Below are 9,939 nucleotides of genomic sequence, written 5' to 3'. Positions count from 1 at the left end.
CTGGTAGTAACCCAAGATGGACATAAGAAGTATGTTGATTTGACACGAAAGGACAAAGAATAGGAAGTAGGGGACCTAGTGTTGTTAAAGGTATCCCCTTGGAAACCCTTGGAAAGGATTGATGAGATTCGGAAAGAAAGGAAAGCTAAGTCCACAATTTGTCGGACCCTTGGATATATTAAGAAGTATTGGGAAGTTAGCATATGAGCTAGCCTTACCCCAGAACATGTAGCAAGTCATAACGTGTTTCACGTATCAATGTTAAGGAAGTATAATTCGGATGCCAGATAAATAGGGGCATATGAGCGCATAGACATGCAACCAGACATAACCTATATGGAGCAACCAGGAAGGGTTATAGATTGAAAAAGGAACAAGTGCTTAGGAGAAGGGTTATCAAACTATTCAGAGTTTGATGGAAGAACCACAATGTGGGAAAATTTACTTGAGAGTTAGAAAGTGTAATGCTAAGAAAGTATCCCTATTCATTTTCTATCTGATTCCGGGACGGAATCCTTTTAAGGAGGGGAGACTGTAATAACCCCAATTTTTTGAATTTTTGAAACTCTTATGAATAGTGATTTTGTTGATTATGCTGAATAGGAAAACTTTTCATGCCACACTATGTAGGGGTTCTGTTATTGATATTCTGAGATTTTATTAGTACTCTATATGGTATATAAGTGTATGTAAAGATCGTCAGAATCCAATTCCGAATACTTTGATTTTTCCCGGAAATCCACCAGATACAGAAAGAAGTGAGTATAAGGTAACAGGATAAATAGGATTTAAATTCAAGGATTTTAAGAGGGGATCATAAAAAGGAATATGAAATATTGAGGAAGGTTTAGGGGAACCCAAGTGATAAGATCCCGGATATGATTCCTCAAACGATAAACGAGAACGAAAGTTAAGCGAACCGTATAACAGATCAGCGGTCATTAGGCAAGCAATTAGGAGTTAATCAAGGAGGTTAGGGATGATGATGTCATCAAACCAACAAGAAGAAGACAAGTGTAACAAGATGACCTAAGCTTGATGACCTAAGCATGACAAGTGGGAAGGATTGGTTGGTTGATTGTGAGCCACACATTTTTCACCATGGTAAAAATTTAATTTAATTCCAAGACAAAAGGAAGCAACCAACCAACAAATATCATAACACAAATACAAATTGAAAGTTGACTTTCCCATTTCAAGAAGAAAGCTTTCGGCTAAAATAAACCCAGCAACTTCAAACTGCCATATCTCCTTCAATACTCACTCAAATGTTGTGTTCTCTAGCTCGTTGGAAAGGTATTGAGATGGCCTACAACTCTTGTTCAGAAGTCTCTTCCAAATAAGCAATTTAAGACCCTCATGTTTACAGTTCTTTAAATCGGACTTTTAGAAACTTCAAAGCCTAACTTTGTGTTCTTGATTTCTTTGGAAAGATCAAGCTTGTAGGAGGCTCCATAAGGCTTCCTAGTAACTTTCCACCCTCCAAGAAAGGTATAAATCTTTACACCCTTTAGTAATAAGTTTGAATGTTAAAGTTTAGAGATGGTTTGGATGGATGAGTAGTAATTTGAATGATAAGCATGATTCGAGCTTAATTGTTAAGTAGTTTAGTTGAATTTGGAGATGTTATAATATATGATTGGATTGAGATCCTTGAGCTTATTATGACTGAAATTAGTAGCATTGATGTGTATCTTGAGTTGTTGTTGATTGGTAGTTGGATTGATATGATTTGGAATGGTAAAAAATTTGGAAATCGCGTAAACATAGCTGTCGTAATGTCCGATTTACTTTAGACTGCTTTTGTTCATAACATTAGAATCCGAGAACTCCCTGCTAGGTTTTGACCATTGCCATTTTTAGATAGTTCATGTTACAAGCTTCGTTTTGATATGTGATTCGTTTGATTTCGATGTACGGTTTAGGAGAAACGGCCGTTTTAAGTAACGACGTTTCGTGAACGAAACATTACCCCTCGCCTTACTTTGAAACATAGGTTAAAGACCTTAAAGGACTAATTGGAGTATGAAACATTTATGTAAAGTGTAATAGGCAGTTGGTAAGACACTCGCGAAGGAATCGCCTTAAAACTCGTAATGGTTAATTTATTAAAAATGGTGGAGCCGAGGGTACTCGAGCGACTTAAGAGAATCAGTAAGCGCAAAGCGAGCGTTAGAGTCTAATTTGCTTAAAGTATAGATTTACAAGTGACTTCGGTTTAATTCCAACTTATATGTTGTTTATAGGTTACCAGACTCGTCCCAAGCCATTTGTAACCCCCAGTCGCTCAGGCAAGTTTTCTACCCGTTATACTGTTGTTGTGATGTATATGTGTATATGCATGAACTTGTGATAAATGCATATTTGTTATTAGCAAATTCTTGCGATATATTGTAGCATGTGATATGGTATATATGCATGCCTGTTTCGTATTCTTGATTTATATATCTGTTGGTTCAAATGCTTATTCGTTACATAATACCTATGTTAGAGATAAGCGAGACTCCCGAGTATAATATATATTTATATATATATATTGATATAGTTTTTAAAACTATTAATCGAATAAGGTTTATTCGATAACTTTATTTTATTTAATGAATATTATTACGAATATTCATTTGAGGGCTTATGACTCCTTTATTTTATTTAATGAATATTATTACGAATATTCATTCGAGGGCTTATGACTTCTTTATTTTATTAAATGAATATTATTTTGAATATTCATTCGAGGGCTTATGACTTCTTTATTTTATTAAATGAATATTATTTTGAATATTCATTCGAGGGCTTATGACTTCTTTATTTTATTAAATGAATATTATTTTGAATATTCATTCGAGGACTTATGACTCCTTTTATTTTATTATTTGAATATTCATTCGAGGGCTTATGACTCTTTTATATTATTTATTGAATATTATTTGAATATTCATTCGAGGGCTTATGACTCAGTTTATATTATTTAATGAATATTATTTGAATATTCATTTGAGGATCTATGACTCTGATTATTTACTGAGATATGTTCTTTATTTTATTAAAGAATAAGGTGTCGATAATCAAACTTATCTTTGATTATTCAAATAAAGATAGTACTTTCGTATAAGTATATCTTTGGTTATTTAATACTCATTTCAAGTATAAGTTTTAAAACTTCTACTTCAATTATTTTTATAAAGATTATTCTTTATGGGAAATCAGATATTGGGACTGATTTATTTCATTAAATCAGCATTACTCTAAACACTCTTTAAAGTGTTTTCGAGTCTTCAAAATGATTTTTATAGTCAGAGCGGATCCCAAAACTCATTTTTATATTTAAGATCTTCCTTTTTTAAGGGGATTTAAATACTCGCTCAAAACCTGGGGAATCCGGCTTTGTGGTGTATTTTATATTCGCAACGAGGTTGCAGTTTTGGTAAATGAATTGATTACTTGCCCAATGTTCGGGAAGTAAGTTCATCTATTTGAGTCGGCATAAGCAACATGGGCTCAGTGGGCGTCCATGAAAGTGTAAGTGGCTCAGTGTGAGTCCATCAAATGCGTAAGTGGCTGAGTGGAAGTCCAGCATAAGGTCCTATTACGGCCAGGGTGATGACCAGTGGGGAATTCGTCCATCTACTAGTAGAAAAGTTACTTATTGGTATCTTTGCCTGATCAGCAAGATATCAGGTTTATGCCAAGGTTTTCTCCTTTCCAAATTCATTGGATATTGCAACTCTGTTTATAATTTTCATAACAGAGGTTTTCAAGGAGTGTATGAAATGTATATATATAGGTGTATATATATCGGGATTTAATGAAGTATCTCGTAACTTCATTATTTATAATGATATTTAAAGATTGAATCTATTCAAATCTTGTCTTGTAGTCTCATCTATGTGATGAACTTTTGAACTGATTATGACTTGAACGGTGGTAGTTCAAGTAATATTTGGAAAAGATATAAGTATATTGGGGTATCTTGTAACTTCATATTTTCAACTTATATCTAGTTAATGATTATCTTATGCATATCAAAGATTTTCAGAAAAACGTTGAGACAAGGGTAGATATATGAGATCACCTTGCAACGATATTTTTATACAGTTATAAACTGGAACTCTGTGTATATTATGCATGGAAGAGGACTTCCAAGATTGTGAAAAGTATATATGTATATATACTGAATATTTTGCGACTTCATCGCATTAAGATATCAAACTTGGTTCATTTCTTTTGACCAAGACTTTCATGAGTACTATGAGAAGGCTCATATATTGTTAATCATTATACATATTATTTTGGTGGGCTTGCTGCTAACCCTTGCTTTCTTCTTTCATCACACAACAACAGATAGAAAAGATGAACATGACCAAGCTCCCAATTCGCAAGCGGTTAGAAAACGTTCCGCAGTCTTCTGAAAGCGTTGATGCCGCCGTAGCTGAGGTAGGAGCTACCAATATGCTAGGTTTTCAACTATTGATGAACCAGACTTATGTATAATATGAATTGTAATAATGGCAAGGAATATGTAAATTTATTCAGAACCTTTTTAAGGTGTAACGGTTTATAATTGTGGAATATAAGGACTTGTGTTATTTTTGAGTGTACATCTCTGAGACTATAACTTGTGGTGTGTGTGTTTATTGTGGGGTCACAGTACAGAGTAGTTGATTATTTATTAAGATTGGGTGTTATTAAGGGAAATGGAACTCGTGACAACCCGGATCCCCGACCCCGGATTTGGGGGTGTTACATATTATCTGTGGATTTTGTGTGATATTAAAGCCGAAAGTAAATATACTTAATGGTTGTACCTTGTGTGAATGAAAATTTCTGCATTTTAAATTTGCTTTATGTAGTATATGATTTTTTCAACGCAAGAGTTTATTTATTTCCCTTATTTTTTTATTTATAAGGAATATTCTAAACCTTGGAGAAATTTTCTTTTAAAAATTATTTTGTTCACAAATTTCAAAAGTGATTTTATAAAATTTCTAAAAATCCAAGTTGTTTTATGGTATAAATTTTATAATTTTTGAACTTGTATTTTATTTTATAAAAATAAATCTTTACAAATTTTATTTGTTATAATTAGCAAATTACATAGAAGACCTTGCATGCAAATCACCCTTCTATTCTCTCAAAGGGCAAATAAGACCTTTCCAACCCCACTAACTCATTCGTTGATTACCAAATTGCCACACTAACCATGCATGCAAAATGGCCTAACTTTAGCTAGAGGACATTTTTGTACATTCTCACTTCCACTCATTATTTTGTCAACTAAAAAGAATAAAACTAAAATTAAATTGGGAGAAGTCATTCCACTCACTCCACACTCCAATACACCATATTTTTTTTCTCTCCTCCCCCTCCCACCATTGCTCTCGGCCAATGCCCCATTCCCCTACCCCCTTCCATTTTTCACTTCATTCTTCATCTTTCCAAGTGTAAATCTTCTACCTACATTCATCTAATATACTTTCCAAGAGTTTTGTGACTTGGAAGTTGAAGTTCCATGGATGCATGTGTAGTTATTATGTGATCTCCAAAGAGAAACTCTTGATTCTTGTGAATTCAAGAACCCTCTATGAGATATATTTTATATATGTGTTAATTAAGTGTTTTATGGAGATATCATGCTTTAAAATCCTTTGCATGCTACCGAAATTTCATTATATATTTATGTTTAGCCATGCATGCTAGTTTTAAGATATTAAAATGGTGATCAACCATGTTTTTCATGCTACTCTTTTTGAAATCATGTTGCTATGTCTAAAAATCTATAAATTCGAAATATGTGTGCTTAAAATAGATTGTTTCCATGATAAATTTCTTATTAATAGTTAAGAGAAGATATATTTCATGATTGTTAAGGATGAGTAATAGGTACAAGTCTAATGCACTCAAGAAACCATAGATGTCATTCTGAAATTTTCCTTAGTGAGCACTTTCACTTATCACATAGTTTTAGAACACTTAGGAGTGAGACCTAGGTTGACCACTATGGTTGCAAGATAGTATAAAGCCAGTAGAGTAAAAGGCCCAAGTGAGGCTCAATAGGTTTTGGATAGTTTAGTAAAGGCACATTGAGTAAGGAAGCCAAAATTTGAAAACTTTGTCTAGTTTAGCGACCAAGTGACTTAAGTTGGGGATCGAGATCATCCAAGCCTAGTGTTGCATTATGGTGTGTGTGATATTATTTGGTATTAAAATATGATATGTGAGTATATGTGGCTATGTGTACAATTATATTTATAAGGGGAATATAAATTGCGTGCATATAGGCCTAAGTGCCATTTGTGTTGTAAATAGGTTAAGTTGGTGAAAATATATTATAATGAGGATTATTATTATTTATGTAGGATCTCAAGACGAGGGTAAACTTGCCATAAAGGTTTAATGAAGCTTCCAGTTGCTCCTACCAGCCAGACCAGACCAGCCTTTTTCAAGGCAAGTGATTCAACCTGTCTTTCGTATTCACTGCAAATGTGTAACAATTAGTTCATATATATTGATGCGATTATCCTGAGCCATTTTGATATACTTGAACCAAGCGATTCTTAAGTCTATCTTTGAATTATATAGAAATGCCTTGAACCCACAAGTACGTATTGCAAGTAGATCAAAGGTCTTATCACGTTAGTATATTAAAGTGATTGGAATGTCATGATAAAATAAAGAGTTGTTATAATACTTGATTGATCCTCTTGATTAACATGCTAATGATTCCTAAAGTATTGATATCTCACCCTGATGCTTGAACCCCTATAGAAACTTTACCTTGATACCTAAAAGCCAGATATTCATCAAAGTTGTCCATATTTAATTGATACCCCTCTTTCTTACTGATAAGTGGCATTTTATACCACTTAGAACGTCTTAAAATGGCTTAAATTGGTGTCTTGAAATCAAGTATTTTGTGTATTTGATGCGTTTTTCTAGTGTTTATGCATTTCAGGGTATTAGTTGCATTTCGGAGAAGGAATCATCAAGAATAAGCCTTGGCATGTGTTCACCATTGTGAGAGGAAAAGAACGGGCAGATTACGGCGAAGAAACGGAGCAAACCTGGAAATTTTCCAGTAGGGTCCTGCGCGCCCGCGCAGCAATGCTGAGCGGCCGCGCAGCAGCCTTGCGCGCCCGCGCAGCTATGCTGAGTGGCCGCGCAGGTCGGGGAAAAAGATATATTATTTTAGACTTCTACTTCTGTTTGGCTTCCAATTTCTATGTAATCTGAGTTTTATGGGACTATTATATAAGTAGATTTGAGACGTTTTTCACAGAGTATTAAGAAGAGATTATGTTTTAGATTGTGTTTTGCAAGAAGCGAAGGAGATAAGGAAGAAGACCGATTTAGCACACAGCAGCGAAGAGGAAGCATATATTCTTGTGATTCTTGTTTCGTTGTAACGTTGGATGCTAGTTTTCTTGCTTTGACTTATTTACTCTTGTGACGTACTCTGTTTTAATATAATCAGTTTAGTTGATATTTTCTTGTGTTTGTTTATCATGATTTCATATGAACCCATGATGGCGATAAGTTCTATTATGGGCTAATCGTGATCATGGGGTTGCAACGGATTTATTATGAAATTCTTTAGTTAATTGTTTAATACTTTAGTGTGTGATGATTGCATGATATCTAGTATTGGTTGTGCGTATTCGTCTTATGTGCGTCGTGAACATATAAGATAGGGTGTTAATCTCTTGTGAAGCGATGGTGGATCTTGAGATTTAGAATGATTAGTGGGTAACTCTAACAGTTTTATTTGCCCTATGTAATCAAAAGGAATAACTTGTGCTTAAATCGTTGTGTTGTCAATTTCTGTAGACATATAGGAACTCAACATAATTGATGACAATTCAACTTCTATCTTAATTGTGGATGTTTGGTAGAATGGTATTAGTACAATGAAAGTTGGCTTTTATCAGTTTTGTGTTATTCGATTAATATCATCACTGTCACATGCTAAAGGTAATAACTATGGCTATAGAAGGAAGTAATAATGAAGTTGTGATCTCATGAGTGTTTTATTATTGATAAATTGAAGTGTTAGTTAAGTGGTTAATTAAGTAGTTAATTATAGTTAATATTTAATCAACAATTTTAAGTGTTATCTTAACATTGAGAAGTAATCATACATTGGTGAGTGAGTTTAATTAGACAATAACTTAGTCTGAGTCTCTGAGGGAACGAACTAGAAAGTATTCTATATTACTTGTGAACGCGTATACTTGCGTGAATATTAGTGCGTGATTTCGCCCTAACAAGTTTTTGGCGCCGCTGCCGGGGACTCGGCGTATTTGTTTAGTTTATGTACTTACCATCATTGGTCATTAGGACTCAGTGATTAGGACGTAGTAGTTAATTACTCTTTTCGATTGTGTTTCAGGTACTTTAGCAACCGTTTATGCAAACTCGTTCTCGTGCTCGCAAGAGGACCTTAGATACAGCTGAGGAGAAAGACGAAGTTCTTGATACACCGGAGAAGTTAGATTTTGAGGATTCGGATTCAGGAACTGAGCAGAAAGAACCAGTAAACATGGGAGATCGTATTGTTTAAGCTGATCCAGCTCTTAAGGATTTTTCTCGGCCAAAAATTGATGACATTCAGTCAAGCATCCTTCATCCGGCTATTCAAGCTAACACCTTTGAAATCAAGCCGGGCACTATTCAGATGGTGCAAAATTCTGTTTCTTTTGGAGGAGCGGCAACTGAAGACCCCAACATGCACATAAGGAATTTTGTCGAGATCTGCAGTACTTTTAAGTATAATGGCGTGACTGATGAGGCTATCAAGTTGAGGCTTTTCCCATTCTCACTGAGGGATAAAGCTAAAGACTGGTTACATTCTGAACCAGCTGGGTCCATCACTACGTGGCAAGATCTTGCGCAAAAGTTTCTGGTGAAGTTTTATCCAATGGCAAAGACTGCTGCTATGAGGAGTGCTCTTACTCAGTTTGCGCAGCAACCTACAGAATCTATGTGCGAGGCTGGGGAACGCTACAAGGAAATGTTGAGAAAATGTCCACATCATGGAATGCCGGATTGGATGGTAATCACTGGTTTTTATAATGGTTTGGGGGCCCAATCTCGGCCCATGCTCGATGTAGCAGCTGGAGGCGCCTTATGGGCTAAAAGCTATACTGAGGTGTATAATCTTATTGAGACGATGGCTGCAAATGAGCATCAAAACCCAACTCAGAGGATGACATCAGGCAAGGTAGCAGGTATTCTGGAAGTTGATACAGCCACCGCTATTGTAGCCCAGCTCCAAGCGCTATCAATGAAGGTTGATTCTTTGGCTACGTATGGAGTTAATCAAATAGCTATGGTTTGTGAGCTTTGCGCAGGTTCTCATGCTACGGATCAGTGTTCTCTTGTCAACGAATCTGTTCAGTATGTGAATAATTATCAGCGACAACAGCAGCCTGTGCCAGCGACCTATCATCCTAACAACAGAAATCATCCAAATTTCAGCTGGGGAAATAATCAGAATGCTATTCAGCCACCATATCAGCAAGGAGTGAGTAAACAGTTTAACCCACCTGGATTCCAGCAACCACAGCAGTATGCTACAAGGCAATCATATCCTCAACAGGGAAGTGCAGCTGCACCTACTAGTGCTGATTTTGAGGAACTTAAGCTGTTGTGCAAGAGTCAGGCGGTTTCTATCAAGACCTTGGAAAATCAAATCGGTCAATTAGCCAATGCAGTGCTCAATCATCAACCTAGCACTCTTCCCAGTGACACGGAAGTACCAGGCAGGAAGGAAGCCAAAGAGCAAGTCAAGGCTATTACCTTAAGGTCTGGAAAAGTAGCTGATGCTGAAAAGGCAAAAGAAGTCGAAGCTGAAGTTAGGGATGAAGAATCAAAGCAAAAGGAGAAAGCGGCGGAACTAAGGAAGACTACTGTTGAACACACTCTGCCTGAGGCTAATACAGG

General features: G+C 35.7%; 1 non-coding gene across 1 annotated transcript; it reads right to left on the bottom strand.

Annotated features, from left to right (window-relative positions):
• Positions 1-8,929: 8,929 nt before the first annotated feature.
• Positions 8,930-9,036, bottom strand: LOC141694454 (small nucleolar RNA R71). The gene has a single exon (XR_012563760.1). It is a non-coding gene; the product is annotated as a small nucleolar RNA R71 (small nucleolar RNA).
• Positions 9,037-9,939: the final 903 nt, after the last annotated feature.

Source organism: Apium graveolens, chromosome 10 (assembly GCF_009905375.1).
Source record: "Apium graveolens cultivar Ventura chromosome 10, ASM990537v1, whole genome shotgun sequence".
NCBI lineage: Eukaryota > Viridiplantae > Streptophyta > Magnoliopsida > Apiales > Apiaceae > Apium > Apium graveolens.
Note: the sequence above shows the minus strand (reverse complement) of the source record. Positions and strands in the feature narration are given on the sequence as shown.